This window comes from Moschus berezovskii, chromosome 16, assembly GCF_049115385.1.
Source record: "Moschus berezovskii isolate FMDL1 chromosome 16, NW_MosBer_1.0, whole genome shotgun sequence".
NCBI lineage: Eukaryota > Metazoa > Chordata > Mammalia > Artiodactyla > Moschidae > Moschus > Moschus berezovskii.
The window spans coordinates 35,741,714-35,760,319 of NC_142475.1; the positions used below are offsets into that span (position 1 = coordinate 35,741,714).

The 18,606-nt window shown below is 40.4% G+C and overlaps 1 protein-coding gene across 3 annotated transcripts in view; it reads right to left on the reverse strand.

Annotated features, from left to right (window-relative positions):
- SAMD12 (sterile alpha motif domain containing 12) overlaps positions 1–18,606 on the reverse strand; it is a 480,276-nt gene that overhangs the window by 249,330 nt on the left and 212,340 nt on the right. The window lies entirely within an intron of this gene.

The following is an 18,606-nucleotide window of genomic DNA, read 5'->3' on the forward strand; positions in this document are numbered from 1 at the left end:
AACAGTCATGCTTGGGCTATACAGATTAGAGCTCTCAATCTGCTAATAGTTTGCATGTTCTATAGCATGTAATAGCATACCATGTTATATAATAGCCACATATGACTCTGCACAGGATTTACTTAACAAGGGCAAAATGAGGGGAGTAAGGAAGGTGAAATTAACTCGGACTGGAGGAAAAAAATGTAGTCTTTGGTGTCAGAGTTGAGTACTGCCATCTACTGGCTATGTGGTCTGGGTCATTTTTCTTTTCTTAGTTTTATATTCCTTATCGGAAAAGAGATTCCCATTAATACTGTATCAACAGGGTTCTGAGGTTAGATGATATGTGTGAAATATCCCTTTATAAATTTTAAGTGTGATATGAATATCAGTAGGAAATTTCTTATGAGTAACAAAATCTACACTATTTTGGGGACATACTCAGAATAGTTAGCTGAACACATTTAAGTCACTGCTTAAAGAAACAAATGGCCTCCCTTTTATATTCTACCGGGCACTTTCTGTCTGTATCCACCCAGTTGTAACTTCATCCTTTACTCTGTAGTCTACGTTTGTTGAGACTAATCTTTGACCTAAACTTAGAAGTGGGCCTCCCTGGTGGCTCAGAAGGTAAAGAATCTCCCTGCAATGCAGGAGACCCAGGTTTGATCCATGGGTTGGGAAGATTCCCTGGAGAAGGGAAAGGGTACCCCCTCCAGTGTTCTTGCCTGGAGAATGTCACGGACAGAGCAGCCTGGTGGGCTACAGTCCATGGGATCACAAAGAGTTGCACACGGCTGAATGACTAACACTTTTACTTTAAACTTACTGGGCGCATATTTTGCAAAACCAGAAGTAACTACATCTTGTCCTTCTTCTCTGTGCTCATCTGATCTTCACTGTGAATTTACCACCCAATGGCATGTTTGGAGCTAAGATCCTTCCAAGATGACACCAGCTGTCGCTTCTAGAAACGTTCAGCATCCCCTGAAAGATTTATAAAGAAGGCCACTGTGGCAACATGCAACCTTTTGAAACTCTCGTGGTATCTTTTCCCTGGGAAGAACTGTAATGCCCTCCTGTCTTGTGTTACCTTCTGGGAACCAACCACTGGGGAAAGACGCTGAAAATTTAATGAATTTAAGAAAAGCTGTAAGCTTCCCCTTTGGAGCAGCCCTGAGGAAGAAGGAAACTGACAGGAAGAAAAACATTCAAAGAAATTACACTGTCTTCAAGGGTCCCTTCTATAGAGGACAATAACAGGAATTTGGAGATGGGGTATTTTTCTGCTTCCTGTTTACCTTTGGAGCTGATTTCACTACTGTGCTGGCCAGAACCAGGGCTATGATGAAGGAATCCGATTGACTGGATCAGAGTTACCAATGCTAGCAAAAGAAAATGTGACTCCCAACTGAGAGCTACTGACAGGGAGATTAAGGGCCTTGGGAGTGCAGTGTTTCGCAGGCACCTCTGTGTGTGTTGGCTGAGCAGGTAAAAAATCTGCCTGCAATGCAGGAGACACAAGTTCGATCCCTGGGTCTGGAAGATCCCTTGGAGGAGGAAATGGCAATATTCACTCCAGTATTCTTCTTGCCTGAAAAATCCCATGGACAGAGGAGCCTAGTGGGCTACCGTCCATGGGGTCACAGAGCTGGACACGACTGAGCGACGGAGTCAACATCAAGTCACCATCAACTTCTGTGTGTGTTTAGAGTATGAGGAAGGAGAATTCAGAATACAACTAAGAATATACGTCAGGCAGAGCGAGAGAAGGGAGGATGAGCTGTTGAAGGAGAAGCGTATGAGAGCAGATAAACAATTTATCTGGAAAGTGGAGACACGCACAACATCCAGAGAATCACCACCAACAGCCGAAAAAAAATACTCTGCATTCAACAATTGACATAGAACTGCACTTGCCATATATTCTTAAGTGGAAAACGGAAAGCTATTCCACTCTCTAAGGTATAATGCCATTTCTTATAAATGCGTGTGCAGAGACAACAATCTGAAAGGATGCACATCAAAATGTACCAGTGATTATTTCTGGATGTTGGAATTAAAGCGGTATTTCACTGAGTTGGTCAAAAAGTTGGCTCAGGTTTTTCCATACGATGTTATGGAAGAACTCTAATGAACATTTTGGTGAATCTAATACATACTTTTCCTTTTTGTGTACATATTTTCTAATTTTTCTATACTGAGTATACACAAAAAGGAAAAAGGTAATGCATGTTTTTAAAAACTATGACTTCTACATTTCTTTAATAACCATCACTAGGCAAACACATTTGGGCAGAGGAAGGAAGAGGTTAGAATAGGGGTCTGCTGGTTACAGCCTGTGTAAATAAAGTTTTATTGGAACACAGTCACCTCATTCATTTACATGCTGCACAGACAAGAGTTCAGTACTTGTGAGAAGACCAAATGGTCTGAAAAATCAAATGGCCTACCTGGCCCTTCACAAAAAAAGTTTTCTGACTCCTGGGTCCGAAGAGTTCTTTCCTTGATATTGTATTATCCATTGCCTCCTATTAGTAGGTGAGCTTGAGAGAGTCAGAACCTCCCTGTCCATTTCGCCCATATATAAAGAGAAGGATAACTCTCTTTATAATCATTAATGCATAAAAAGTATTTAACACTGTTCCTTGAATATGAGAAAATTCTCAAAAGCATTACCTATTATTAACTACTTCCTTTATAGCATATACATCATTCCACTATTATGGGAAACTTAATGCAATTGCCAATTTTGTTGGTCAAAACTGCTCCATATTAGCAACTCCAGTCACTCACTGTTCTCATTTCTTTTGTGTTAATTATAATCTCTGAGATAGTATCAATGTCATTAAGGTAGTTTGGGGTTTGCTAATTTGCAATGAAGGGCTGGGATTCAATCTAGCACTCCTGCACACAAGTCCAGACATTTAGATGACAAAATCCATAACACTGTATTTGTATTATGCCCTGTTACTTGTGAAACACAGACAAACCAGCATTAAACGTAGCTATGCGTGTGACAGATTCTGTATTCCTGCCCTGCTGCCCTAAACAGAAGCTTTTCAGACAAAGGATATTCTTTCCACCCTACAAGATAACACCTGTCTCTTGAATTTCAGTGGGCCCAGCAAGCTTCCACGACATGGTGACAACCACTCTTGGCACTGAGCAGAGAGCCAGACACAGCCTGCCAAAACATCCTCGAGAAGACCTGTCTGAAGGAAATATGGGACTCTGAATTCTGCAAAATGTTGAGAGTCTGTCATTCAAGTACACTTAAAGATGGCATTTGGGGGCTTGGTACACATTTTGAATAGGAGTTCTTTAAAAAGTAAAATGGGGCTTCTCTAAGAATGAGATGGGAAGAGAGACTTGATTATCCATGGAATGTAATTATAAGACATCGAAGATAGGAAAGGATAGGATAAGTTTCATGAAAAGGAGGCAAATCAGGAAACTGAAGGACTAATCAAAGTATTCTTATCAACAGAAATGAAGAACAGCTTTAAGTTCAGGGCTAAGCCTATCAAAGGAAGAATAAACTCAATTTAATCCAATCAACACTTATTAAATTCCTATTTTATGTTGGGCACTGGGTTAACACAGCTAGAGATGGTAAGATAAATCAGATGCTCTTTCTACCCTCGGGGAGTTTCTGGGCTGATGGAAAGGAGATAAACATGTGACCAAATGATGAGTCTTGTAATATTAACAGTAATAGCTGTCATTCGCTGTTTTAAAAAAATGTAAAGAAAATACAGGATGGAAAAATTAATTCTGCTTGGAAAGGTCCAGGGAAGGTAGGGAAGAGAGGAATAATTTGAATTAGGTCTTGAAAATTACTAAAAGCTCACTAGGTAAATATATTGCAACAAGAATTAATGTGGTCTACTGCAGTTGTAGAATCGGTGGACACAGGGAATGACTCAAATGAAATTGAGGAATATTTATGCCAAGCTTAAGAGTTTGGATTTTATCCAGTCGCTTTTGTTTATATATATATATATAAACATCTACATGGGTTGGTTAGTTCACTTCAGTTGTGTCCGACTTTTTGAGAGCCCATGGACTGTAGCCCACCAGCCTCTTTTGTCCAAGGGATTCTCCAGGCAAGAATACTGGTGTGGGTTGCCATGCCATTCTCCAGGGGATCTTTCCAATCCAGGGATCAAACTCACATCTCTTACGTCTCCTGCATTGGTGGGCAGGTTCTTTACCACTAGTGCCACCTGCGAAGCACACACATCTACATCCACACACATACACACATATCTACAAATACACGCATACAGGCTTCTCTGGTGGCTCAGAGGTTAAAGCGTCTGCCTGCAATGTAGGAGACCTGGGTCTGATCCCTGGGTTGGGAAGATCCCCTGGAGAAGGAAATGGCAACCCACTCCAGTATTCTTGCCTGGAGAATCCCATCGACGGGGGAGCCTGGTGGGCTACAGTCCACGGGGTCACAAAAAGTCGGACATGACTGAGTGACTTCACTTTACATGCACAGACATATATATACACGCGTGCATGCTCAGTCGTGTCTGACTCGTTGCAACTCCATGGACCTCAGCCCACCAGGCTCCTCTGTCCATGGATTTTTTCCAGGCAAGAATACTAGAGTGGGTTGCCATTTCCTTCTCCAGGGGATCTTCCTGACCCAGGGATGGAACTCACATATCCTGCATCGGTAGGCGGATTCTTTACAACCGCGCCATCTGGGAAGCTTGCATCTACATAAACACATACACACATACACATATATACACACACACACACCCATACACAGGAAGTGTGTATGCAATGTCAATGCAGAAGTGACCTGGTCCAGTCTGGTGTAAAATGACAAAAGATGGTTTCCCAGAGAGCCATAAAGTTGGATCATAGGAGATTGCTTAGGAGAAAGATAGAACTCCTACACCACAGAGATGGGAAAAGGAGGGGGTATAGATAGGATACAGCATGTTTTCAAATTGAAAGTGGAGGCAGAAATCTGAAGACCAAGAAGGAAGGGAAAAACAGATGAATAAGATTCTCGGGCTGGGGGAGGAGAAAGGGCATGTAGGCAGAAAGAAGAGCATGGTTAGGGTATTGGCCTTGGGATTGTTTTTTCTCCTCAGAGACATAAGGGAAACAGTTAAGGAGGGGTAAAAATGCAGATAATATTGCAGGGAGGGACACTGAGACAACTCATCACTACTGATCTCTATGCTACTAAGAGGAATGGTGGGGAGGAGGGCTTTGTGGAAAGGGAGTTAGGTATGAAACCACCTCTGGCAACCAGAAAGGGAAAAAGCTAGAGATTGGTGAAAGACTTATCTAACAGCTTCAGAATCCACCTGGGCCAACAAGTCATACCTCGGTGATGTCACTCATCTGTGCATTTGATTTTTTTCCAGGAGTGCTTTGACCTTATCATTTCACTCATCGTTAAAGATGCTATACCACTGACAGGTGTTGAATGACACTCAAGAGAGGAAAATCTAATTTCCCTAACCTGACACTCAAGCCTTCTCTAGTGCAGCTCTCATTCTACTCCTCTGATCTATCTCCACCTCCACCACTGTTTTCCTCCTCAAAATTCAGAAATCCAAATGTTTGCAGGCTCAGGCAAGTTTAACACAAGTGTTAAAAGGCAGGGTCTGAGGCAATAGGGAGTGGTGAGGTTTGTGGCTCAAAAGTTGTTATATATTTTTTTTTTTTTCAAATTCTTTCAGGATCAAACCAAATACACAAACACAGTTTGATGTTTCAGGGACTTTCTCTACTAAAATTTCATACAAATGAGCTCAGTCTCCTCCAAAATGAGTTTCTAATAAACCACAAATAAGAGTCCCTTCTCAAATCCTCTTTGGTACTAATTCCCAAGTTTATTTTCTGTGTCACTCACTTGTACTTGTATGATGCTATCTTTATATCAGAGATGGTCAAAACATGAGCTTTGGATTCAGATGGCCCTGGCTTTAAACTTTGACTTTGCCACTTTTAGGCTTGCATGACATAAGATACCAAGTTTTCCAAGTCTCATTTTTTCTCATTTGTAAATCAGGAATAACAATACCTTATGGGGTTATCATGAAGATAAAATACATGCAAAATACTTTCTAGAGTGCCTGGCATGCAAACACCCAAATATTTTAATAATAAATGGTTGTCCCCAACACGGTAATTTTCTTAATTATCAAGAATGAAATCTTCTAAACTCTTTACACTCTGAGTTACTAGAGAAATGTATTGAGAGAATTTGACACTAAGTATTTGTTTGGGAGGTAAGTTGATATTTATTTACAATAATTAGCACTACTTTAAAAATGTATGGGGTGAAGCAAAATTTTGGTGGGCTGGGAAACTGACGCTGATAGTTTTTAGGGCCATAATTATACTGTGAAAACAAGAAGTAAACATACACATATATTATATACAATATGCACACACACATATGGGGCTTCCCTAGTGGCTCGGACAGTAAAGAATCTGCCTGCAATGCAGGAGACCCAGGTTTGATACCTGGGTAGGGAAGATACCCTGGAGAAGGGAATGGCTACCTACTGTAGTATTCTTGCTGGAGAATCCTATGGACAGAGGAGCCTGGAGGGCAACAGTCCGTGGGGTCACAAAGAGTTGGACACGACTAAGCAACTAACACTTTCACTTAACACACACACACACATGTATTTCATCATTATTTACCATTTTCAAAGTAATTTCTATACTCTCCTTTGCATCTTACAAACCTTTGTATGGAGTGCATTCAACTACATATCTTACAATAACAATAGCAATAATAACTAACACCAACTTTGTAAGGTCAGAGAGGTTAAACAGACTTGGCCAAGGCAACTCAACAGTGGAGGGGACTCCTTGTTTTCTCTAATCTTTCATAACAGTTACATCACTCTAAAGTAAATATGGGAATTATACCTAATGAAACTCTGCAGGAGGAACATCAGAGTGCCAGTACGAATGGTCTAGAATGATGCTGGCCAAGACCTCTTGAGGACAATCACATTTCATCCAAACATTTCCATAAGCTCATAAAAATTAACAGAATCAGTCCTGCATGTGCGCTTCAGTTTCTCTCCATTAATAATGTACAGTATCATGCTTATCACTGTAAACAATGCCATCTGAAGGAGGAGAGACATTGGTCCACTTAGCAGATGGCCTCTAAAAGGGCATAATTTCCAATCCCCCAATAGCATGCAGCGACAGAGGCTTGGCCCATAAAACCTGGGCTCCATGCAGATGGGAAATCTGACTTGACAAGAAGGGGGTACACATACATGAATTTTCAAACAGGGATTGGGAACAAACCAAGGGGAGGGGATCTCCAATTTTGCAATCTGACTTCAGCATGTTCCCAAAACACACAAAGTAAAAGGGAAAACAAGACAGCATAATTAATAAAACCATCAGGAAAAAAGGAATCAAATGGATACAGAAGCTGAAAAGCAAATGGGGACTTTTCAGGACAGATTCAGTACTTCGTCAACTTAATTTCTCTGACAGGGTAAAAAGCTCAGTGTTCAAAGTAAGGGGCAATGGAAGTTAGATCTTGGATCATAGTTGATTTAGTATAACATAATGACATTCTTTGGAGAAGGAAATGGCAACCCACTCCAGTGTTCTTGCCTGGAGAATCCCAGGGACGGGGGAGCCTGGTGGGCTTCCGTCTATGGGGTCACACAGAGTCGGACACGACTGAAGTGACTTAGCAGCTTAGCAGCAATGACATTCTTACAGGGGACTGGAAAGGTGGACTGAAGAGAAGGAAAAGCTGGATCTGGTTGAAAAAGTTAAGAACTATGAGATTGAGTTGGTGGCTATAAAACTATCACTCTGCTCCTGGAACTGGAAGTGGAAAAACACGCTCACTGAAAGGGAGTCTTGTCCGTTTCAGGTCCCCACTCTGATTACTTCTAAGCAAGGCAACCTGCTAGACTCTTCCTAAGAATGGGTCTCCTGTTCTTCCACAGTGATGTGACCTAACTTTTAACATTTCCTGGTAATCCAAAAATCTGTGTGCCCTTGCACAGATCGGCTTAGCTCTGGGCTTCTGTTTACACAGGTGAATAAGAGGATGGAGGAGGAGTCTTCTAGTCGGATAAGCTGGAACCGATGGTGTCTTGCTTTTCTAGTGGCAAGCATGAAATGCTTCTCACTCGCTAAACATAGGCCAATAATGAGGAGGATGGCAGGTAACATTTGCTGAAATCCTACCCTGTGCCAGGCACTGTTTTAAGTATGTTTTCATTCCTCTCATCTCCCAACAAGCCTGTGTGGGAGGTCCTGCTGATGTTCAGTGCTCAGGCTGAGTCACCCGCTGAAGTCCGGGCCTCACTGCCTCACCTGTAACAGCTTGCAAGAGAACGAGCTACTAACTTGCCAACACTGATGGTTCCAGTTATAGGTACCTGACAGGCAGACAGTAATCAGCAGAGCCTCTTGCACATAGAAAACCTCCAAAACACCGCAGACAGTATTTCAGATGTCAGGAGTTTTCTCTATTTTTTTAAAAAATTTAACACCAAAAACACTTTATATTGGGGTATAGCCAATGAATGATGTTGTGGTAGTCATAGGTGAACATCTAAGGGACTCCACCATACATACACATGTATCCATTCTCCCCCCAACTCCTCTCCCGTTCAGCTTGGTACATAACACTGAGCAGAGTTCCATGTGCTATACAATAGGTCTTTGTTGGTTATCCATTTTAAATACAGCAGTGTGTACATGACCTTCCCAAAGTCCCTAACTACACCTCCCTGCCCCCACAACCATAAATTCACTAAGTCTGTGAGGCTCTTTCTGTTTTGTAAGTTCATTTGTGTCATTTCTTTTCAGATTCCACATATAAGGGGTGTCACATGATTTTTCTCCATCTCTGTCTGACTTACAATGGGTTTTCTAAAGCAGAATTACCACTTTGGTAAGAAGATTCCTTCTGGCTGGCACCAGCATGTCTCAGGTCTCGGAAGCCTTTGGTGTGGGTCCATTATCTGGTGCTGGCTGGGAAAAGGGTATCTCGTGAATGAGAGAGGTACTGGTGTAAAGGTTTAAAACACTAGTTCCTGACTCCAGCTCCCCATCTCCTGGACGTGGGACCCGGGCAAGCCTTCTCCTGGAGTCTGTTTCCAAGACTATGAAACCTATAAAGACGGTAAGGGGTGGGGAAGGTCATCCAAGAGAGAACCAGTAGCCATAACAACCCTCCCACCTGTGAGAGGAGTCTGGATTATAATAATTCCACAGAGGGCAGCCAGTAGATGAAACAAGAGCAGCAGTACATGGGGTGTATTTAAGTTTATGCCGCTGTTTTTTTTTTAAAAAGAATATTCCTTCTGTTCTCATTCTGATCTGTGAAACAACAAATATTTCATTTGGTGACAACTTCCACTCTTATCCTGCCAAACACCATCTCTAATATTAAACAAATGATGTATTTAGAATATCAAAAAACGTCCCCCAAGAGCAGTAGTTTCTTTAAGCTAGCTAACAAAGCAGTGCTGGTCTGTGATGAAAGTGGGAGAAATAAAAAACAATGTATGTTTTTCTTAAAGTAAAATGTACTCCATTTTTATCTAAACCATGAGGTTTTTGTTGTTGTTGTTAAACCTCCTTTGGTTTATAAAATGGTGGTGAGAGTAGTTTTTAATTGAAAAAAACTATGGAAAGCTATGACACACCTAGACTGCGTCTTAAAAAGCAGAGACATCACTTTGCCTACAAAGGTCCATATAGTCAAGGCTATGGTTTTTCCAGTAGGCATGTATGGATGTGAGAGTTGCATCATAAAGAAGGTTAAGCACCAAAGAATTAATGCTTTCGAATTCTGGTGTTGGAGAAGACTCTTGAGAGTCCCTCGGACGGGAAGGAGATCAAACCAGTCAATATTCAAGGAAGTAAACTCTGAATATTATGGGCTTCTGTTCTGGATGCTGAAGCTCCAATACTTTGGCCACCTTATGTGAAGAGCCAGGTGGCTCTTCTCTTTGGAAAAGATCCTGATGTTGGGAAAGACAGAAGGCAAAAGGAAAAGGGGGCGGAAGAGAATGAAATGGTCAGATAGCATCACTGACCCAGTGGACATGGATTTGAGCAAACTCTGGGAGATAGCAAAGGGCAGGGAAGCCTGGCGCACTATAGTCCATGGAGTTGCAAAGAGTCAGACACAACTTAGCAACTGAACAAAAAATTAACAAGCAAAATATAAAAGTACCAACTATCTGCTATTGCAACAAATCCTTCATGAAATTTAACTCATCTGTGAAATACAAGTGTCTTGGACACATAGATGTAGGCTCAATAAGAATCTCAATACAAGAGAACTGCTTTCTTCATCAGCAGTGTAATCTTCCAACAACTGGTAACACTATACCTTCTATGTAAGAAGGTATAGTTCTGGTATCTGATTATTCTTCCAGTGAAAAATGCATAAAGTGGATTTGCAAACTCAATCTCATTATAAATAACTATATATTATTATTATTGATAAATGAATATAAAACCGTATCTAACTTTAACATAAATGATCCTATAACCAGTATGTAATGATGTAGGCTGACATTTCATTTTTTCCTTTTAAAAACAGTATGTCCATTTTAGAAAAGCTGGAAAACACATAAGCTTTTAAAAACTAACTTTGAGATTGAACTTCTTTACGATATATTTCACATACTTGAGGTGCCAAATAGGCAACTCTGACAAATATACAGAGCATTTTCAACAGCACAGAAAGTTTCTTTGCTCCTTTTTATAATCAGTCTCCCCTCTGGCATCCTCCTGGCCAGAAGTAACCACGGATTTCACTCCATCACTGTGGTTCATTTTATTGTTCTAGATTCTCATATGATTACAATCACACTGTATTTGTCCTTTTCTTTCTAATGTCTTTCACTGAGTACAACGTGAGCTTCATACATGTTATCATAGGTATCAGTAATTGGTTCCTTTGTATGATTCTGTATTATTTCTGGTGTGAATATATCACAATTTGTTTATCGAGCTTACTCTTGAAGACTTAAGTCTTGTTTAAAATTGTCTGAGTAATGCTGTTTTGAATATGAGCGGACTGGAATTTTTATGAACATATGTTTCCAATTCTCTTGAGTAAATATCTCTGAGTAGAACGGCAGGATCATCTAATAAGTGTATGATTAACTGTCTAAGAAATTCAGCTTTTGCATCAGGTGGCACCATATTTACTCACAACAGTGTACTAAGAGATCCAGTTGTTTCATATCTTCAGCAACACTTGGTATTGCCAACCCTTTGGATTTTAGCCATTCTACTGGGCTTAAAGTGATATCTCACTGGGTTCTACTTTCATCTTCCTAGTAACACTGCTGAGCATATTTTCACATGCTCATTGGACATTCTTTTATTTTCCTTGTGAAGGATCCAATTTTTTTGACCTTTATTATTGGGTAGTATCTGTTCCAGCTAAGCAGTCTTTGGAGCCTGTAGCTCTAGCATGTGCCTTTCTCTCTAAATTACAGGATGGAGATCTGACTTGTGACATCAGCCTTTTGGGTCCAAAAATACCCCTGCAGTTTTTCAGTTTGTTCAGCTTTTTTTTTTTTTTGGCTGCACTATATGACTTGTGAAATGCTAGTTCCCCAACCAGAGATTGAACTTGGATGCTTGGCAGCGAGAGCTCACTGTCCTAACCACTAGATCATCAGGGAACTCTCTGTGTCCAGCTTCTCTTATGGTAAAGATCAGAGTGATGACATCCAAGTTCTTTACATATCAGAGCTGATATTTATGCATCTCATGAGATGATCATATGACTTCATTTACACTTAATATGCTTAATATGATGAAAAACACTGATTTAAAAAAACAGAATCAACCTAGCACTCCTATATACACATGACCATGAGATACTATCCTTTTTGTCTACTGTGAAATTCAACCTGCTTCTATTTTCTCAAGGTTTGTAGGTTTATATTCCATTCATGAAGGATATTGGTCTGTACCATACCATTCTTGTAATATCTTTGTCAGATTTTGGTATCAGGATTAGTCTGGTCAAACAAAATGAGTTTGAAAGTACTCCCCCTTTTCTCTATTTTCTGAAAGAATTTGTGAAATTTCTGAAAGAATTGTGTGCTAATTCTTGACTATCTTAATTCACTGGAAAAAGACTTCTGTGCTTGAAGCTTTCTCTATGGGATGTTCTAATTAAAAGTTTAACTTATAGAGACCTGAGGCTATTTAAATTTTCCAGTTTTCTTGAATCGCATTTATTAAGCTATAGTTTTTAAGAAATTAGTCCTTTTCATCTACGTTGTTAAGGATATGGGCACAAACCTGTTCATAATATTTTCTGCTCTTTTAATCATGTAGAAGGTTTAGTGGTATCTCAATTTGTCACTTGATTCTATCTCCCCCTCCATTCCCTGGTTCAGTGTGTCTAGACACTTATCAATTTTTGTTGAAAAGAATCAACTTTACCTTTGTTAATTTTCTCTATTGTGTGTATGTTTCCTCACTGACTTTAGCTCTTTGAGATCAGTATTCTTCCTAACTTCTTAAGATAAAATTTTAATTCACTGACTTCAAGTCTTCTTTCTTTTCTAATACAGACATTTCTTGCAGTAATCTTCCTCTAAGTTCTACTGAGGCTGTACCACAAAAACATTAGAAATATTAATCTTTCTATTGAGTTGGCCAAAAAGTTCATTTGGGTTTTTCCATAACATCTTACAGAAAAACTCAAATGAACATTTTGGCCAACATGATACTATCATTCAGTTAAAAATATTTTCTATTTTTTTTTGTGATTCCCTCTCCCCTTTTCCCATGTGGTTACACGGTTGGGGATTAAGTTTCTAAATATTTTCTTCTTAATTATTTTGGTAATGATTTCTAACTTAATTCTGTTTTGGTCAGATGATGCACCTTGTGCCACTACAATTTAATAAATTTAATTTACATTTCACTTTAAGTTAATAAATTTAAATTTCACTTTAAATTACAAAAATGAAAATATTAAAAATTGACTGAGACTGATTTGCACCCAGACATATAGTCCATCATGGTGAATAAGTCTCTTGAACTATAGGGGTGTAACATTCTAAAGCTGTTGGGTATAGTATTCTGCCTGGCATGCAGTAGTGGTCACAGAAATCTTATAAAACAAGTGAATTAACTATGATGTAACAAATAAATGAAATGACTATTAATAGAAACGGACTGGTCAAGGGGCTAGAATGAAACTACAGTTGACCCCGAACAATGAGGGTAGTTAATGTACCTGTAATATACATATATATATATTTATATATATATATAGAGAGAGAGTCAGCCCTTTGCATGTATTGTTTCCCTGCATCTGAGGATTCAATGGACCATGTGGTACTGTTGCCATTGAAAAATATCTGTGTGTAAGTAGACCTGTATAGTTAAAACCCACTTTGTTCAAGGGTCAACTGTATTTTGAGAGAAAGGAGGTCACCAGTGTAGCTACAGAGGAGAGGATGACTACAACTGAGAAAGCAGATATCCAGAAGTCACAAGGGGAGTCTCACGAAAGCAGAGACAGAAAAGGTTGTTTGTAGAAGGGAACAGGAATCTGCTTTCTGTAACAAGAGGCAGAAGACAGATGGGATAGAGAGTAAACAGTTTTAGGGAAGTTCCATTAGACAATGTGAAACTTCTCAGTGGAGCAGCAACAAGACCTTTACTAGAAGAAAGGTCTTCTACTATGAAGAAAGGATGTGGGAGGAGGCATTTGGGGATGGCCACTCAACAGACCACTGTGATGAAGAAAAGGCCAGGGGAAGGTACCATGGCTCCATGAAGGCCTGGCATGAGAATCTGTATCGAGGGCCTTATTCTGCAAAGGTTTCTAACACAGGAACCTAAATGGGATCTAAGGATGGGTTTCAGCTAAACCTCCCCAGAACTTCCTGCTAAGTTGCTTCAGTCATGTCCGACTCTGTGCAACCCCATAGACGGCAGCCCACCAGGCTCCCCCGTCCCTGGGATTCTCCAGGCAAAAACACTGGAGTGGGTTGTCATTTCCTTCTCCAGAACTTCCTAGTAATTAAAATTTTCAAGTATCAACTCAACATCACACGTCCTATCACAGCATTTATCCTGGGAGCTACAGGATGGGTTACTGAACCCAGATGAGGATGAGTAAGAAAAGCTTTTGTAGGAGGTAGTATCTGAACTAAAGCTGGAAAAGAAGCTGGAATCATCCAGAGAAAGGGGTGTGTTCATCTGAAGACCTAAATGACATTCTCAGAAAAGCTTTATTAGGAATGAAGCTGATATTTTGATCTCCATTCATATTTTTCATTGAAAGGGGTGTTTTTAAACTGACCCTATAAAACTTCAGCTGACTTCTGAAGTCCCTTTCAACATTCAGCAGTCTATTATCCTGAATCATCAAGACATCCAAACTCAGCACCCTTGGTTTAAGAATGCTGAGGAATACAGCGGTAACATAATTAAGCTTTCTATCAAAGAAGAATAAGTGCTGTTATTGGAAAATTAATTTATGGGAAACTCATGCCCTGATGATGTCAAAACTTTACAATGCAGGAATAAAATGCTGCTTGAGATTCAATTAAAAAATGTAGAGCAATTCACACCAAAGAGAAATATACAAACACGCAAAAGTAGAACACACTACCCAAAGAAAAATCCAATAAAGATGAGAAAATGCATGGGTGCAGATGAGGCTGTGTGGTGGTTCAAAAAGCCCACATTTCACTGGGATATACTGGGTTCTACAAAGTACTGTTCTCACAGGCACAGCATGTAAAATAATTACTCCACTTCTTTTGACACTTGTTAACTGCACATCCCATTGGCCTGGATGGGTGATTAACCATAATGAAAGACTAGGCAGACCATGGCAGAAGCTTAGCAAATGCACGGAGTCTACAACCTAAAGGTCTGGGCTTCCCCTGTGGCTCAGCTGGTAAAGAATCTGCCTGCAATGTGGGAGACCTCGGTTTGATCCCTGGGTTGGGAAGATCCCTTGGAGAAGGGAAAGGCTACCCATTCCAGTATTCCAGCCTGGAGAATTCCATGGGCTGTACAGTCCATGGGGTCGCAAATAGTTGGACACAACTGAGTGACTTTCACTTTCACTTCACTTTCCTTTATTCAATAGCATAAGGAGAACTGCCAAATTTCAGGATGCTACATCCCAGGGGAATATTCTGCAAAGGGGAATGAAGTACAAATGGGCAGTAGCCAAAGCACAAAAAGAACCAGAAATAGTCACTGATTTTGGAGGAGGCCATTGAGAAATATGACAAATCAATACTGACCATCTGCAGGGGACATTTACATAGTAAGCATTTATTCCTGCAGACATCTAAAGGATTCCCATCACTGTTCCATGAAGCAGGTCATGTGGAAAGCTTTTACACATTTAAAACAGTTTTTAAAAACACACTGTGTATTTTGGGGCACTCTGAGTGCCTCACCCATGAAAATAGGTCTTTAAAGCTGGCCAGGGAAAGAACCCTTTACAGATGGAGGGCTTGATGCTGAAGGAAATGAGTTGACTTTAGCGACCACCACAGGAAGAATACTAGGCACAACTAGAGGCTGAAATCGCCTCAAACCTGAAAAGATTCTTAACTGTGCTTAAAAGAGAATCTGAAAGTTGCCTGTGAGCTTACACCTGGCCCCAGTTGAGTTTCCTCATCAGCATTCCAAACCCTGCCTCGGAAAGCTGGGGAAAAGAACCTTGCAAGCACAGGAAAATAGACAAATTTCTTTCCTTCAAGCCTAATCTGATGATTTAAATCTATCCAGTCTAATGCTTCTCAGGTGTTCGAACCATCTTATGCCTGTTAAGAGCACTTCTGCAGGGAGTTACTACCACTACTAGCGTCTCTTCTGATTAAACACATCTGCCACAAAGTAGCAGGTGCCTTCTGGACATAGGGAAATTCGCAGAAATCCTAATAGGAAATTTGCAAAAGGTTTTGAATGCTGGTGTGTGAAAACATATTTAAGTTTCCTCAGACTTTGGAGGAAGTGGACGGTGCAGGGTGGGAGAAGATTGTTTGAAATTTAATGTCTTTTAAATAAAGGCAGCCCTTTGAGCCTCTGATCCACCAGGAAAGCCCCCATGGACTGTAGCCCACCAGGCTCCTCTGTCCATGGAATTATCCAGACAAGAATACTGGAGTGGATAGCCATTCCCTTCTCCCAGGGCTCTTTCCAACCCAGGTATTGAACCTGGGTCTCCTCTACAGCAGGCAGATTCTTTGGCATCTGAGTTACCAGGGAAGCCTCAAACAAAGGCATCAGAAAGATATTAATAGAGTGGAGTTGTTGGCTAAAATCAATTTAAAAAAATGAAATAATTAACAAGGTTAAAGGATAATTTTCAAGAGTGTTAAAAGCGTGACTTTCATGAAACACAAAAATCAACACATGTTTAAGATTCTGTGAAAACTGAAAAGATATTACAACCAACTCAAAGGAGAATCCAAACAGCAGACACGTTTTTAGATCAGAGTGATGTGAATGTGTAAAGGGGTGGCAAAATTCACCTTTTCCACAGTGGACTGTGAAGTCAATTGCACCTCTGTGGGACAGAATTTATACACCTACAACAGGAATTATTTTATACTGCTATCAGTTTCCTACAACTTACAGAGTTGTAAAACAGCTTTGTAGAATCAGAATTAGATAACCTGGAATGATGTGCTATTGAGGATGCATAGTTTTCTATGGAGGCACAATTTTTTTCCCTACACAGATCACTGCTCATTTTATTTATTGCTGTATTCCCCAAACCTGGAACAGGGTAGATGCTCCATAAATACTTGCTAAACAGATAAATGTCTACTATGTATCAGGCATAAAGCTAAAGCCTTCACATGCATCATCCCCTTTAATCTTCCCAACAACCTTTAAAGATAAATATTATTCTCATATCACTAACTTGAAACTAGCTTGTGTAGTGTTGTATAGTTATTACTTGTCAGAGGTCGAGGGGTGGAGAGCAGGGGCAGAGGCAGGTGGAGAAGGAGGATTTGCCTCAGGATTGCAATCAGAAAGCCCATCTTTTTTTTAATCTTCCTTATTCTTTCTTCTATTCAATACATCCTTTAAATTTATTATTATGGTATCATGTGCCTCTAAATTAGGGGACTGTTTATATATAACAGAGATATAGACATGATTCCTTGATGAGCTTGATACTGGAGATCCTGGCTTTAAGAAAAGTAAATGAACAGCATTACTCAGGAGAATCTAAGCATAAATAAGAGACATAGGAACATCTTTATTGTGGCCCTGCAGACAAGAACAGAATACTACCAGCCCAGATCCCAACCCCCATCCTTGGGAGCTCATTACAATATTTAGGATAATAAAGATGGATGAATCCAGCGGTGTTTGTGTGTATGGTTTGCTTTCACAGAAAGCAGAGCAGCAATGAGGAAGACAGCAGTGGCTAACATTTGCTGTGTGATTACTATGACCGTGAATACTTTCACAGCAACACTGTAAGGCAGGTACTACCATCAGCTCCTGTTTATGGATAAAGAAAGCCGAAGTATACCAAGTCACCTTCACAGAATCACACCGCTCAGTTGCAAGTCTGGGCACTGACCTAGGACGTTTAACTACTGCCCAAGCCTCACTCGAAGACACTCTACAGACTGCATCGGTTGTTGAGGTTTTCTCTGCCATCATGTCTTGATTTTTTCACAACCCTCTTTGCCTAGGTTTATCAGAGTCTACAAGGGCACTAGGATTCCTGGAGCTTCTAGCACTACAGGGCTGGTAACTGCAGGCTGGCTTAAGTCCTGAGAGCTATCTTCTGGCCACTTGGCACCTGTGATCATTTGGATAGTTTACATTCACCATTGGAGAGGCAGGGGTCAGCAATCAGGGGACAAAAGTAGTCTGTCTCAAACTGGTGAATGTCAGAAAGATGTGTGCCAAATGTTAATCTGAAATCACTCTAAGTCCCCCAATAGTCCCCTGCTTTCTTTTCTTGCCAGAAAACAGGCTGCCCTCAGAATGAAGTAGTAGTATGATTTTAGACACATCCAGATGAGTTTTGACACGAAGAATAGGTATGCAGGTGTCACTAAATGGTTAGTGGTTTATTGTACCATTTCATTTAATCTTTTTGACGACTCCCTGAAACAGGTACTATTATTAATATCTCCACTTAGGAGGTGAAGAAATGAGGTTGAATAACTTGCCTAGGTTAAAGAGTTTGCCCAAGATCCCAAGAAGGTTGAGATCTACCAACACCAGAAGTATCCATGGAGACCAAAGACAATATGACAGCTGTTTGCAACACGCCACTTAGCATAAAGCCTTCGGAAGTGGTACCATTTACTCCATAACCATTGAAGCATGAGATCTTTATTTCTGAGGGGTATAATGCTCACCCTCTTCAAACCATTGTAAATGCTCACCATTCCCTCAAGAGTATCACAGAATTCCTACCCCTAATAAAAGGTAACACTGCTTTCAAATACATAACGAAAAAGGCTTTGCTATTACTATCAAACAAACATTAAGAAAGACCTTCTCTGGTGGCTGAGTCGGTAAAGAATCTGCCTGTGATGCAGGAGATCTGGGTTCGATCCCTGGGTCAGGAAGATCCTCTGGAGAAAGGCA